Source organism: Gavialis gangeticus, unplaced genomic scaffold, assembly GCF_001723915.1.
Source record: "Gavialis gangeticus isolate Ggan-Ray unplaced genomic scaffold, GavGan_comp1, whole genome shotgun sequence".
NCBI lineage: Eukaryota > Metazoa > Chordata > Crocodylia > Gavialidae > Gavialis > Gavialis gangeticus.
The window spans coordinates 16,752,827-16,768,713 of NW_017729019.1; the positions used below are offsets into that span (position 1 = coordinate 16,752,827).

Below are 15,887 nucleotides of genomic sequence, written 5' to 3' on the forward strand. Positions count from 1 at the left end.
GGGATTCTCTTCCACAATGGTAGCATAGACCCCATAACAGCCTTAGGGACTCTTCTCCTTGCCTGATCCCTCAGTCTCAGCCTAAGGGACCCCTTTCTTTCATCTGATCCCGGCACAGACGCCATTATTCCCAACCCTTCTCCTCATTTGATGTCGATGAAGATCCAGTTATTCCTAGCCTAAGGGATTCTCCCCCATAACTGTAGCACATAGGGAGTCTCGTAGTTTCATAGATGTTAGGGGCTGGAAGGGACCTTGCAGATCATCGGATCCAGCCCCCCTGCACTTGGGAAGGAAAGACTGCTTGGATCAGATGACCCCAGCAAGATGGGCATCAAGATGCTTTTTGAAGATCGCCAGGGTGGGTGACTGACTGTACTCTCCTCCTTGCCTGACCCCTCAATCCCAACTTGAGGGACCCCTGTCTCTCATCTGACCCTGGCACAAGTCCTGTTATCTGCCACAGCCCCAGGGAACCCTCTGCTGGTGTCAGCCAACGGAGACACTACTGCGTCCAGGCTGAGGAAGCCCCTCACAGCCAGGCTCCGGCACAGATGCAGAGCCCCATCTTCGAGTAGCACCAGCTCTTGCTCTGCGGGGGTCTGCCTGCACTGTAGGAAGCGCTCCATGCTCCCTGTCTCATCCTATCCCAGTGCCCCTAGCTTCTACCTACACATCTTTTTACCTTATTTTAACTGTTTTAAATTCTCCCTTAGCATGACCATGGGATTTCCCAGAAACCTGGCCAGCCCGGCCCCTCCCAGCAGAGTCTCCAGGACACCAAGGCCAAGTGTCTGTGTGCGGGGAGTGGTTGGGTCAGTCACCCGACCAGGCCGAGGACTGTTGCTAAATCTGCTGGAGCGAGTTAACAGGGGTTAAAGAGACCTTGAGAGGAAGAAACAGAGACATAAGGGAGGAGGGGAGGGACGGAGGAAGGAAAGGAGATTATATCCGTCGCCATCCCCAGAGCTGGGAGGGTGAACAGACAGAGCGAGCAATGAAGCCTATCATTGTCTCCCAGCTGGTGCAGATCCCCAGAGACAGGCTGTGGGTCGCAGCTTGCTTGGAGCAGAGCTGCTTGTCAGTGTGAGGCTTTATCAGTTGCTATTTCTCTCTCTTTTTACTGTCCATTTCCAAAAGGGGTGGGAGATGGGCTACACAGAATCAGCAGCATATCCTGAACAGCTGCCACCGGCCCCTATCTCTGCCCGTCTGTTTGTGTCTCTCCATCTTTCTGCTGTTTCTGAAGTCCCGCTAATAGCAAAAACCCTGCCGGCCTGGCTAATAAGTGCAAAAGGGGTCTGAGGCCATGGCATTAAACTCTGAGTTTGGAACGATCCCAGGTTTCAGAGCGGATTGGATTCAGGTTTCCTTGTAGACCCTAAAATGACTCAAGGGTCTTACTTCAAGAGGCTTTGGATTAGGTAGTGAATGAAGATGACTGAGAAAAAAAGGCCCTGAATAATTGTGGGATAAAAAGAAGCTGTTCCATGTCTTGGACTTATTTCATGCTATGTCCTTGAGGCTGAAGCCTCCTTTTCCCCTTGTGGGGGTGTGTGTGAGGTAGGGAGCAGGTAAGGAGCAGGTATGTTAAAACCAAGGTCTCTTCATGGAGAACTGTGGGGAAACTATTACTGAAATGAAGGGAAACTTGGATTTCAAGAAGAGGTTAGATTAGCTTTGGACAGAGATGATTTAGGAGCAACATTCCTGCATTACAGCACTCGTGCAGGGGGCTGAAGTCCCTTCCAGTCTATGACTTCTCCTTGTCCCAGGAACAAGGGGTTTTTCCAAGGTCATTGGTAGCCAGTGGGAGAAGACTGTGGCTGACAGACCGCCAGGGCTGAATGAGACATGGCCTCTCTGTGAAGCCAAACAAGGAATCGCCTTTCTGGTCTGTAAATGCCACGTGTAACAGCTACCCATGAAAATTAACTCTCAGCATCACAAGAGGGGCCTTCTTGGGCTTCTCTGAGTGACTTGGGGACCTGGTTACACACCACTGACACTCTGTCCCCTTCCAGCCAGCTTGAGAGCTCTGCTCTGGTCCCTGCCCAGAGAAGAGGATTCATGGCCTCTTTATTCTCTCCTTCATTTGGCTCCTGTGAGCTATACATGCTGTCCATTGTGTCCCATGTCTGGCTCCTGTTCTTTACTCCTGCTTTGGTCCTGACCCAAACATCTGCCACTAACACAGGCAGTCAGCCAGTCCAAATGTCTCTCCAAGACGTTTAATAAGCAGAGGCTCCCCCCCATGAATCAAGGTCAAAGCCACAAAGGTATTTAGGCATTTAGAAGTCTGACTTCTATTTAAGTAGACACTCGCTGTAACATGGAGGGCACTTCATAGACAGCTACATATTGATTTTCAGAGGATCTGTTCAACCAACTCTCCCACTAAAATCAATGAGGTCTGTTGGAGATCAGCCTCCGGGAAAAAAGGTGCTAAAGGGACAGTATTCATGCTCGAGTGACTTTTTGAACACCCTGCATTAGGTTTTTTCATCGGGAGTCTCCTTCCTCTGTGAAGATCCTTTCCTGATTTGAATGCATAAAGTACAGTTGTCCGTTTTTGGGATCTTTCATCATTTGGTACCTCATTGGTGAAAATTCAGATTGCACCCAAGGGTGGGGACAGGGGAGCTGGATTTGATTTTCTAAGAATTAGCCCAAACCTGAGGCCTCAAGTCGATACACTCATGTTTAGAACTGTTGATGAGTTCATGGCATTGTGAGACTTTATATCTTGCCTCTGCCTTTCCAGCCTGCAGCTGGGAAAAACCAGACAGCTGCTAGGAACATCAGTGCTGGTCTGCAGATGCAATAAAACTTAGCTTTTTTTCACTCATACTGTTCAGAGGCCTTCACACATTGCATGGATCAGGAAAAACAGCAGTGTAGACAGATGAAGTGACTCACCCAAGCCCACTACACATGGTCAGTGGCAGAGGTAGGAATAGCACCCAGCTCTGCTCATCCCCATGCCAATTTTCTGAACTCTTTGGGGTTCACCCACCTGCACCAAAAGCATCTCCAATAGCTAATAAAATCTCTGGATTCAATTTGTGAGAGTCTCGCTCCCATGTGGAACTGAAAGCACATGGTCTTGGAGTTCAGCTTACTGATGCAACATGCAGTCTTCCAGCAGTCCGGGGCTTAAACAAAAGTTCAGCAAGGTGCCCTCAGGGATCAGCCTTCAAGCACTTTATTAGGGGAGGTTTTCCCACTAGCTGACTAGCATGCTTCTAAGTTACAGAAAGATCTGGCTTGAAGTACCAGCCAGTCTACACCACACACAGCGCATCCCAGAGGCTGCTGGGGGAATTACTTATGCTGCTCCAGTCCTGCTAATTTGACACTTCTTACACGGGAATAGCAGACAGTTGTGCTCTACTCAGGTAGAGCGCTCTAAATCTCTTCCCCAAATCAGGTCCCCTGCAGCCTGCACCTAGCTATATTTCCCGGGGACGCTCAGGCTGGAGAAGCAGGATTCCCTCCCCCACCCGACACCCTGCTAAGGCAACACCCGCCATGTGGTTTCCTGAAGATAATTTAGATGCTTGTCAAAGACAGCGGCAAGAAACCCTAATGTGGTAAAGTGCTGAGAGATAAGTGGCCTCTTCTGTCAGAGCACCGTCGATGCTGGGCCTCAGGAGGAAGACTGTCACCGTACAGGGCCAGCAACACCTTGCTCTTTGCAAAGTGATCAAAGGCACATTCTGAGCACCACTGTGGCTCAGGCTCCGAAGCAGCTATGGCTTCCTCTGGCAAGCTGCTAGCCACAGAAGGAGGGGCACAACTGGCACAGGCATGAAAGGAGGCAGGCATCATCCTGTCCTCCTGTGAGCCCCGCTTCCAGGTTTATCAGGGAGAGGATGCCCACCTTGTGCTGCAGCGCTTTCACTGGTGCTCTGAAGGCACGGTCCTCTTTCGTGACTCAAGTGGGGCACTGGGGTAGCAAAGTCACTTTCACATTTACTCACCCTGGATGATTTGGGGTTCAGTTCAGCAAACACGGGGTTAATTCAATTGCATTTGCCGCTTCACGCTCAAGAAAATGCCCAAATGGTGGATCCTGAATTTGGGAGGGTTTGAATCTAGAGCCAGGGTGACACAGTCCCCACCACCAGCATTGCTACAAAGGGGTCACTGTATGACCCTGCAGCTGACTAGCTTCAGCACGGATGGCATTAGCCCTGGTGCTGAGGCTTGTGGTGCAGACACATTTCTGGTCATGGTGCATTAGGAGGAGAGACCTGGGGGACAAATCAGGTGAGCCTTGTGCCTCGGAGCTCCTAGCTCGGAGGGTGGAGGGGGGGTGCGGAAGGAGGGGTAAAATTCTGCATACAGCAGTCAATCTGCACTAAAGAGGAGAAAGCATTTTGGGTTTCTGAGCCCAGATGTCTCCTCTGACTCTAAATGCTGGGTCCAGGAGCTGTTAACAGAGCATGTCCTTGAGCTCAGCTTCCTCTTTCATGTTATTGCTGCTTGTGAGGGAAGTGAAGGCTATGTTAACTGCTGAGAAGATGAGGATGGGGATCTTTGCCAGCTGGGGGTATGTGGAGACTTGGGAGGCTGGCAGTGCACCCCAGATCAGGTGTCGGGATCACTACCCTGGAGGCCATGGCTGGAGCACACTGAGAAATGAACCAGAAATGACTTTATTGTGTCATCTGCTCCATTATTATAAAGCAGCAGCACACTCACTACTGTATAGGACGCAACATGCAGAGTTGCTGTTACCCTGAAGGACCTCAGAAGTTGATAATCTATGGTCCATGCATCCTGGGGGCAGTGCAGGCCTGCTCTAAGCAGTCTGTTCTTTAAGGCTTTTTCTAGTCTTGTTTTAAATGCCCCAGGCGATGGTATTTGCCATCAGCTATTGACATGGCAAAAGAAAGCCTTGGTCAAAAGACTAGCGATGCTTCACTCGTGGCTATGTGTTCTGTGCTGTATCTCCCATTCCACTGGAATCCCTGTGAGAAGTCCTGGTTACAAGGTACCTGGTATAACTTGTGAGGATGCTCAGACCAGTGGGTAAAACACTGCAGCAGTGAAGTGCCTGAGCCTTCTGGCAAAATGTCCTGGAGGGACCCTGCCCAAGAAAGGGGTGAAAGGCAGAATCATAGGAAATTAGGATTGGAAGGACCTCAGGAGGTCACATCTAGTCCAACCTCCTGCTCAAAGCAGGATCGGCCCCAACTAGATCATTCCAGACAGGGTTTTGTTAAGCCGCATCTTAAAAACCTTCAAGGATGAAGAGTCCACAACCTCTGCGTAGCCTGTTGCAGTGTTTTACTACCCTCCTAGTGAGAAAGTTCTTCCTAATATCTAATCTAAGCTTCCCTTGCTGCAACTTGAGCCCATTGCTCCTTGTTCAGTCATCTGCCCCCACTGAGAACAGTCCAGCTCCATCCTCTTTGGAAATACCCATCAGGGAGTTGAAGCCTGCTATTAAATCCCCTCTTAGGTCTTCTCTTGAGAGATAGGAGGAGGACAGGGAGGCTGAAGATCAGAAATATTCTTTAATGTGGTATTAACAGCAAAATATTTTCCAGTTGAAGGGCAAGACAGAATGGAGACCCATACTTCCCCATACTAGTGTGAAGAATGTGATGGGTGGACCCTTTTTGCCACTAGCATCACCCAGCTCTCTCTATGATGTATTCTCCGAGAAGATCCAGAACTCCACCTCCCTTTGCCTTTCCAGGAAGAAAAACCTTGGTCTTACCAGTGACCATATGCTTTCTTTCCCAGGATAGCTGATCTTATTAACCTTCAGACCCCAGAGCTGCAAGCAGATGAAGAGAGAGAACTGAACAGAACAGAACAAAAATCTCACTGAGTCACTGATGAGGCAGGGCCAGCTGACCAGTGATCTGTAATAGTTCTCGGCAGCAAAACGCAGGGCGGCCTGTAGCTGTGGGTCTGCATGCCTGGTTGATTAGACATGGCACTGTGAGTCAAAATTGGAGCCACGTGCTTTCAACAGAATAGACATGAAGTGCTTCTAACCTGGTGTTAGACTCAAAAAGGTCCCACAAACAGAAATATCCTCAGAACCATTTTCAACTGGACAGGTGTTCCCTGAATGTCCGATTTGGGCGTATGCGCGGCTGGGATTTTACAACGGGTCGTGTGTGAATGGAATGAAACAGTTAAGAAATCTTGGAGCTCTGTTGCCTCAGCAGCAAATAAGGGGGAGGCCAGGGTTGAGCCCAGGACTAAGAACTAGGACAAGAAGAGTGCAAGTCCTCATGCTGACACTGATTGCCTCTATGATCTTGGGAAAGTCACTTAACCTCCCTGTCTTGGTTTTTCATCTGAAAGACAAACACCTACCTCACCATCGCCTCCTACATAACACCAGCCATAAAACCTCACCCAGCCATTCCTGCCTCCAGTCCAGAGACTTGTGGTTGAACCTGAGCAGAACCTTTTAGAGTGATGCTTCATGTTTGGTCTGAGAGACGAAGAACTGACTGGCCCTATGGGAAGCTGTTCCCACGATTAGTTATGTTCCCTGTTAAAAATGTGCATCTTTCCAGTTTGAACTTTGCTGACCTACACTTCCAGCAATCGGATCCTGTTATGCTGTGGTCTGCAAGATTAAACAGCCCTCTAATACAAAATACCTTCTCTCTGGGTAGTTATTTACAGAATTGCAATTAAATTGCCTCAATCTTGGATAAGCTTGAGAGAGCAAACTCCTTCATGCATTCATTGTAAAGTGGTGTTACTCAGACCACAGCCCATTCTTAAAGCTCTTCTCTGGATCGCCTATACTTTGTCCATATCTTTTTAAAAGGGAATTAGACACCAGAATTGGACATCAAATGGCAGGAATGGTCTCACCAATGTGAACTAGGCTGTTATTATCACCTCCTTATTTCTGCTTGGTATTTCATTGTTGCTATATTCAAATACCGTCTTAGCCCTTTTTGCCAGGGCATCACACTGGGACTGCATCTTCAGAGGGATAGTAAACCCAGTCAAGCTATTAGTGAAGATAGCAGTTTAGCAGGTTTAAACAGGCAGTTACTTACATGAATAATGATGGCATCCAGAGTCACATTGAATAGAACTATTCTAAAAATATTGACTATATGGCTATCCAGGGCATAAACCACCCACCAATGGGCAGCATGAGAAGGAGAACGTCTTTTTGTGCAGGTTATTCCATCAGCGCGCACTGAATGTTGAATACCGGCCACTTTTCCAGCAGCACGATACAGACAGGACTAGGTAATTGCTGGTCTGATCCAGTTTGGAAACTCCTGCGTTTGTTTAAAAAAAACCAACTCCTGCTTTTCAGTAGCTAATGGCTGAAGAATGTTTTTTTTTCTGGGTTTTTAAGTCTGGAGGGTTATTCTTTGCCTGCGTAACACCTCAGAAGACATCTGCAAGTCAACCATCCTGGTAACAATCTGCCCTCTAGTGACAAAAGATGTCGACCTTTTGGTAGGTTTTTTGGTAAGGAGAGAGGGAACTGAGGGGGGCAGCAGAGATAGATTTAACCTGCCTCATCCAGATGCTGCAGAAATAAAAGGCAACCTGTCTGGTCAAAGCGAGCCTAATACGCTGTGCTCGCATGGACCAAAACAAAAGGAAAGAAAGGAAGGGCTTTAAGAAAGTGGTGCTTCAAGGAGAGCAGAGCATGCTGCATGTGATGCACAAAGCTGGTTGCAGCACTAGGGCCTGGACGATAGTGCTCTGTTGGCAGGATCTGGCCTGCAGGGCATATCTTTGACATCCCCGGCCTAAAGCATGTATTCCATACAGGTATCTAGTCTTGATGTGTCTGGTTAAAATGTGCTCAGCAGATCTCAGGGAGGCTAAACACTGTGCGCTACAGAGAAAGGCGAAATACCCATGGGCCTTGCTAATTTGATCGAGGGACAAATTCCTTCCTGATCCCAAATCTGGCAATTGATCTGACCCCGAATAGGCCCCATCCACAACTATCTGCAAGGTTTCTAAGTACTGGAAGAAGTACCAGTGCAACCCAGCCATGTTTCCACACAGAGCTGCAGCCAATGTCCACAGCTTCAGGGGAAGATGGGAGAAAATGCAGAAACCGAATGAAGCATTCGTAGCAGGGGGAAAAAAAACCTTGCTAGCCATGAAGCTTGGAATCACCGGAGATCTCCTGAATAGGATCGATTTTCCTTTAAACATGTTCCTGGGGATAGCAGGTACTCAAGTCCGCTCATCACATGCCCTGTTCACTACCCCAGGAACACCCTGACTCTGCCATGCTATCCCTTCTCGTGGGCAAAGCTGGAGTAACCTGCTCATCTGGAAAGTCTCTCCCTGTCCCCCATCTCAGGCCATGAAGCAGGAATTAGCTTTGCTTCTCACCGCACTATTGAAAGGATAATTGTACCTATAACTGTAATTATCTACTAATCTCCATAACACTGGCTATCTGCAGGCAAGACACGGGCAGCCCACCCATGACACACAGCTTGGCACAATCTTCCCAGGGCTCCTTAGCCACTAGCAACTCTCAACAGCCTCTAGCACTCGCATAGCACTTTTCATAGGTGGATCTCAAAGCACTTTACAAACAAGGTCAGTAGCACTGTGCCCATTTTACAGATGTGGACACTGAGGTACAGAGCAGTAAAATGACTTGCTCAAGGTCACCTGGCAGGCCAGAGACAGAGCTAGGACCAGAATCAAGGTTTCCCAAGTCCTAGGCCATTGTTCTGCCTTCTGTCCTCCTTTCACATCTGTTTTCAGGGTTTCCCTGCTCCCTGAACTCATGCCAATGAAAACTACTGTGATCTAAAAAAATGTACAGGCCTCATTTCAGCAAGGCCTGTTTCCTGAATCCGGACTGGAAGGTAACTTGGGAACAGAATGCCAGCCTACAGCCAGAGAGCAGAGCAACAGCCTTCACACCCCCTGGGTTGGTATCACCTGTGAAATCCCAAGTTCTTTGCCCAAGAGTTCCTCCTAGTGAAGAAACAAAGTATTGCAGCACGGGAAGTGAAGAGGCACAGCGGGGCAGGGGAACCCTTGCACTGGAGAGTGACACCTCCCAGAGCGGGGCATCCAAGGGACAGGACACGCTGTCAGCACAAGGAGCAGGGACCCTGCATTTCAACTGCCGCTTAAAGAGCACGGCTTGCAGGAGCCCCCGTTGCATGGAAGGAGCACAAGAAAGGAGACTGTGTGCTTCGGGGTGCCTGGGAGAATTGTAGGTGCCCGTCTAGATGAGTGGATGCGTGTGCAAGATGGTTAGTATGGCAGAGCGGTGGTGCTAGTTCGAACATATGCTCTTATGTAACCATGTGTGCAGGGAGACACCAGCGGGTGCATGTTTTGGCTTTATCAATGTCCTTGCAGCTGGTGTTGGCAGCTGAAGAAGGAGGGTGGGGTTTGGAGACAGGCCCTAGAGTACTACCATGAGCTGATAACGCTGGCACAGGACCCTAGGTAAGCATCTGGTTACACTGCCCAGCCTCCTGCTCTCTCCCCCGTTACTGGTCAGAATTTCAGGGCCACAACAGTTGGAAGGAGCTGCAAGCCCTGTTCTCTTGGCAGGCAAGAGAGGTCATCAAGGTAAAAAAGGCCAGAAGTGTCAAGGAAAATACACAGGCCAGGAGCACGCAGCTCAGCTTCTGGGTTCTGCAAACATTCGGTGGAGAGAAAGCCGACCTGCCAAAATCAAGCGTGAGCTGCCCATTAGCTTACTCGGCATGGCATGGTCATTCAGCAAGAGCTGGCACAGTGCATCTAGGCCAAAGTCTGAGCCTGGAGAGCCAGATGGAGCACCAAGAAAAGCTGGGTATTTTCCTAGACACAGCTCTTTGTAATGCTCCCCGTGATGCAGATCCACTCATATTGTGTGTTTTGGTAGGAATCCATTCTACACAGACCTGTGGTTATCACCGTAAGAGAGGCAGTATGTCTAGTGATGTGACTAAGGAGTGAGAGTCAGGACTCCTGGGTCCTAATGCAGACGGAGGGAGAGAGAGAAAGGGTGTAGTTACGTCATGAAGTGCCAGGAATCCCAAATTCTCTTGAGCCTTGTTAACTGTCGGCTCTTTTACTTGATGCTTGAAAAGTGCTTTGTGAGTCTCTGATGCATGGCTCGTTTGGCATGTGTATTAAGTGTCAGCTTCTGTTACTTTTAAGGCATTCTCTCAGGGCAGTAATGGAGTTGCCGCTTCATTTTTTTTTTAATTACACAAGGGATTCTAGGTGAATAGGATCCATGTAGAATAGGGTCAAGACAGTCTCCTTTTTTTTGCCTTTTGCCAAGCAAATGTCTCCGTACCAGTAACAGAAGCAGGGCAATGGTTTGGAACAGTTATTCATAACTGATTTCCCTTCTGAACTTTCCAAACCAGGACTCAGGACCAGATCCAGCAAAGGACTCAAGCACCTGCAAGTTCAGTGCCATAAAGCCCAAAACTGGAACCCATCTAGTCCTGTGTGAGGTGTCAAGGCTCCTGATACAGAGAGTTGGGGCAGCTGGGAATGGATCTAAATTAGTCTGCAGGCTTAGAAGGAGGAGGCTAGGAGGGCATCTGAAACATCATCCTGCCCTGTCTGCAGCTGAGGTGCCTCTCTCAGGAACTGCAGGAATCTGCAGGGATCTGCTGCCTGAAATCATCCCCTGAGCCTTCTCAGGACTGTCTGTCTCTCTTACACCAAGTGGTCACTGGTAAAAAGCATGGGCTGTCTTGAGCACTGGAGCTGGGATCCAGGTCTCCCCGCTCCCAAATGAGTGTCCGAACCACCACAGTCCCTTTGTGCACTCTCTTCCTGGCCCAAGGAACCAGGAATTCTTGTTTGCACAATGGCACAGCTGGAATAGAGGGGTGGGTGACATCTCCCCGCCCCGACTGTTACTATGCCTTAGCCTGGTGGTTAGGGCAGGCTTCTAGGTAACAGGTTTGAACATACCCAGGCTGAGGAGGGAACCCTGCTATCCCTCTTCCTGGACAAGCCTCCAGCCACTAAGATAATATTCAAAGGAGGGCAGCATTGCTGCTTCAGGAGATGGAGGTGGAGGAATGCCTGGTTTCTGGGTTTCAATCAGCTTAGGAGGGAGCTGCTCAGACCTGGGCAGTGATGGCCTCTTCAATCACAAATGAAAGGTGCCAGTGGAGGGGACGAGGCAGCTGAGCAGGGTTGTCTGAAATGCAAGCTTGGACCTGGGCTCAACAATTCTGCCCAAGTCTTGCTTTAGTCACCAAGGTGTCCAGCAGAATCTATTACTCAGCTCCGTCCCTATGCTTCTTCACAAGCACCGCAGCACGGCTTAGCTTTGAGTCACAGGACTGCTCGAGCCCTACATTGGCTGGAACTACCTCTGAAATATTAGATATTGCACACAGTTCAAAGCAAGGCATCAGACTGGAGGAAACTAGTGCTCTGGTCAGACATTGCGATTCCTATAGCCTCATCAAATAAAACAAACAGCAATAGCAATAATAATGGCACGTACATCATGTCTTTCAGACGAGTGTAACTTAGACCCATTGTGAAGTTAGCTCATGCTTTCCAGCGCACAAAACGGGAAGCTGAGGCACAGGGAACATTGCCAATAATTCACTCGGTGATGTCAGGTAGAACCAAAATAAGACCTAGCAGACTTGCACAGGGCTCCTTGCTTTAACCACAACACTACACTCCCATGCTGTGCTTCTACCTGCTTCTCCTTTGCAAGCACTTCCTATTGCCTGGGAAGTTTGAGGTTCTAGTCCTGAACCTCCAAGCTGGCTGGCTTTTGCGGGGGGACTTCTCCTAGACTTGGTGGCTGCTGATACATTACATCAACAAAGTGCTACCATTGTTCAGTACTCTGATCTCTTGCTGGGTGCTCACATGCCCACTCAGCCTTTACTGCTTCTGCTCGTCCACAGTCATGTAGCCCATTCAGTCCTGCCCTGAGCCTCATAACAGACAAATTCTAGGCTGATAAAAAATAAGACACATAGTGAGTTCATTTGTGACACCCATGAGATGTGCCATTCTTTCCCTGGAGATTTACATGTGCCGTATTACTAGTAGGTGCCAGCTATGTCAGGTGATAGGTGGATAATGAGTACACTAAGCTGCTGGCATGGATTCTGACAGGCTATGCTGATGCCTGATGTGACAGCTAAGTACCAAGGTGTGCGTATGAACTCAGGTATGCAGAGCTACTGGAAGGAAGGAAGAAGCCATGTTTCCTTGTGGTTTGAGATTCAGCTTCTGCTCTTACAGATGTTTTTGGTTAAACCTGACCCATTGCTTAGCTATGGGCAATAGCAGTGTGCTGGGGGGGTTTTGACGCAGACCAGCTAAAGCTCTCACTCCAATTTTCACTCAGTCGCACTGGGTCAGGGTCATGGCAAGGTTCGCCAGCAGATCCTATCCTAAGCTACCAGTTTCAAGCGCTGTCTCAAGTCCGCATTCACAGCCCCCTGCAATCTGTACTCATAAGGATGCAGGTTTTCAGACGTGCTGAGTTCCCGTATCTCCAGGAGGAAGCTGCAGGGGCTCAGAAAAATCAGACCCTGTGCCTTTGGCAAGACAACAGACATCTCATGTTAGCCAGCTAACAGACAGAAAACCTGTCACACCTTTGCTCCAGCACTTTTGGGCAGACGTGCACACCTGCCTTTGGTGGAGAAATTACTGCGTCACTGCTCTGCCCGTTCTGTCACTATTTGCACAAGGGAATTCACACACACTTCAAACTCTGCAGCGATCTCTATCTTTAACAAGCAATCATCCAATCACAAGTAACCACTTCACAGTATCCCCAGGTTTTTCAGTATAATTATATTCAACCTGCCTTTCTTCAATCACGTTTTGCTGGTTGCCTAAGCTGACATGAGATCTTTCTCTCTCTCACTCTGTTTCAAAGTACACTTTTACAGTGATAAAGCGACCACATTAGCTTCCTACCTTTCTTGATGATCAACAGATTGACTTCTCCGGATGTTTTTCCTGTGAGCAATCCCAGCTTTCTCCTACTCCACCCCCTTCTTTTTCCGTATGTTACTACTTGCGGTGCCATTGCTGCTTTAGCCAGAGCCGGGTGGAAGCTGTGTTACGATCTGAAACAAGTGAGATCAGGACCTTTAATTTCCAGCGTGGCAGCTGTTGTTTACATTCTTTGTTGTTTTTTTTTTTTTTAACACAGTTATTGGTCTCTATGATGCTCTCTCTCTCCCACACATGTACTTAAACAGGAAACAAGGGGTGGGCGCTGCAGGAGGGGGGGTTTCCTGTTCTTTAGCTTCTGAAGCACGTAACTGACTTTCTCATGTTTGCCAAAATTGAGATCAAAAGATGTGAACACCCGAGAGAAGCGAAATTAAACTCCACTAAAAGCACACTGCTTACTAAGAGACAAATCTGAGATGTTCCCCTCATTAGATAAGCCCTAACAAGCGACTTAGACTCTTCACGTGAGATTAAGAGGCATCCTTTGTAGATGCAAACTTTTTTCCTGTTGGGGGACAAACTCAGCAGCACCGTTTTTTGGCTGAGACAGAGATCCCGACCAGCCACGACTATCAGAGATCCCATGACGCTTCTTAGTACAGCAAGGACATCATGTCCAAATCCTTACAGCAAGGACGTCATGCCTGAATCAACGCTACCAACGGGACGTCATGCCCGAAACAACACTACCAACTGTTGAAACTTAGCTGACTTGGGGAGGGGTTATGTGGCAACTGATGATCAGCACATAGTGCCCCTGCACCACATTTTAGGTAGTTCAGAAGACAGTATCTAGTTGAAACAGTGGAGGGGAATGTATGGTCTTATAGGCTAGAAGAGGGCGATTCCCCTGTCTTTGTCTGCACTGTGAAGGATCCAAAAGATTTTTGCAGATTGTATGAATGCCAGGCAGTTTGCTGTGGCAGTGATGGTGGTAAAGAGATAAAGTTGAATGTGTGGTCACAGTACAACAGAAGAGATGGAATCAGCAGGGCTCAGCAGCAGCATTGGTGCTACCCTGTCCTGCATAAAATAGACATGGGTGGATCTGCGATTTTGAAAAGGGAGACATCGATTGTGTTGCACACCATCACAGATAACACAACACATCGTTTTTTCTCCAGCTAAAGAGAAACTAGAAGCTTGATTAATATACTAGGGTGCTAGCACAACATTATTCAGTTTAAGATCAAAGCAAAAACAAATATAACCATTGGAACGTGCAGTGATTTGCTAGATTATGTACTAGTTTAAGCACCCCCCCCATCAAATTAGGCAAAAATCATCAAAATAGTCAAAGAAGATATTGTCGCTAGTGCCCTAGGCATTATAGTTAAATGTGTCTCAGTCAGATTCATAAAACAAAATCTAGCTGTCTTGAGCATCTAAACAGCACCTCCAATATTTCACTATCAGTTTCTTTTTACACCCAAGTTAATAGGACCACGCCTGAGTTAAGGTATTTACCTAGAGCTGAAAAGAGTCTGTAGGGGCTGTGAAATAGGAGGCTGACATGACCAGGAGCAGCAAACAGACAGCTCTACTGCAGAAAAAAAGATAGTTTGCATAGTGGAACATCAAGCCCATTAAAAATGATGGGGAGGGTCTTTAAACACCTGTGGAGAGATTAGTAGGAATCATAGAAAATTCAGGTTGGAAGGGACCTCAGGAGGTCACATCTAGTCCAACCCCCTGCTCAAAGCAGGACCAGCCCCAACCACATCATCCCAGCCAAAGCTTTGTCTAGCCAGGTCTTGAAAACTTCTAAGGATGGAGAGTCCACCACCTCCCTGGGTAACCTGTTCCAGGGCTTTACTACCCTCCTAGTGAGAAAATTTTTCCTAACATCTAATCTAAACTTCCCTTGTTGCAACTTGAGCCCATTGCTCCTTGTTTTGTCATCTGCCACCACTGAGATCAGTCCAGCTCCATCCTCTTTGCAACCCCCCTGCAGGGAGTTGAAGGCTGCTATTAAACCCTGTCAGTCTTCTCTTCTGCAGACTAAATAAACCCAGTTCCCTCAGCCTCTCCTCATAAGCCATGTCCCCTGTAACAAGGGGGTTTCTCAGGGCCAGTCTACCAATGGCCCACCCACCTGTTTCTGGACCAACTGCTCACCTCCTCGCCTGCCATGCCTGGATGATAGATAATTATGATATTGATTAGGTGGGAGGCTGCCCATTTCTTGCCCCGATGCCAGGAGGCACTATCTGCAGCTCCATTCCTCCCCTACACTGCAGCCCAAGCCTCGCAGATGGCATCCACAGTTGTTAACATCACCAGCCCTACACTGGGCCCCAGAATCCTCCAATCCAAACTCCAACCAGATCCCTCCAATCAGGTGGCTTACTCCACCCTCATTCTGGGCTGCCTAGCTCCCTGAACTGTTTCCCCTCTTGGGTGTGATCCCCCTGGGACCTTTGGCCACACAGGCCCTGACCTCACCTCCAAGGCCAGTCAGAAACCCCAGGACCTCAGCTCTGGGCAACCCTCGCAGCGGGCCCCTGGCCCCTTTTAACCATTCTGGTCCTGGCCCCAGCACTGACCAGTCGAGGGTATTCTAAGTCAAGCTTCTGAGTCTATAGCCCACTCTCTAACCTGGGTCCGCCTTCTTGGTCCTACCATGGGGTAACTCACCTGGGTGAGGGAGCTGGGGTTATTAAGGTGCCCCAACCCACCTTTCACCAGGGTGGTAAGTGGCCTGGCATTTTCTGGGGGCTTCCGCACCACTGAGAGCCCCACCAGGCCACCCACTCCTGGCAGGGTGCAGTTTTAGGTCATGCCCAGGACCAGGAGTCTCCAAAGCACCCCCTCAAGCTCCTGCCCTTCCCTCTAGGCTGCAACCTTGCAGCCAAGTGATGCTTGTGCCTGGCCTGCCAGCAGCGAACTGCTCTGTTTATATAGGCGGCCAGAGATCTAAAATGGCCATCGCA

General features: G+C 48.7%; 1 protein-coding gene across 1 annotated transcript in view; it reads right to left on the minus strand.

Moving 5' to 3' along the window:
* The window catches only part of CCND3 (cyclin D3), a 68,888-nt gene extending 55,774 nt beyond the window's left edge, over positions 1-13,114 (minus strand). Inside the window, exon 1 of the mRNA XM_019514250.1 lies at positions 12,913-13,114. The gene's annotated coding sequence lies outside the window, so the exon portion shown is untranslated. The remainder of the gene's footprint in view (positions 1-12,912) is intronic.
* Positions 13,115-15,887: the final 2,773 nt, after the last annotated feature.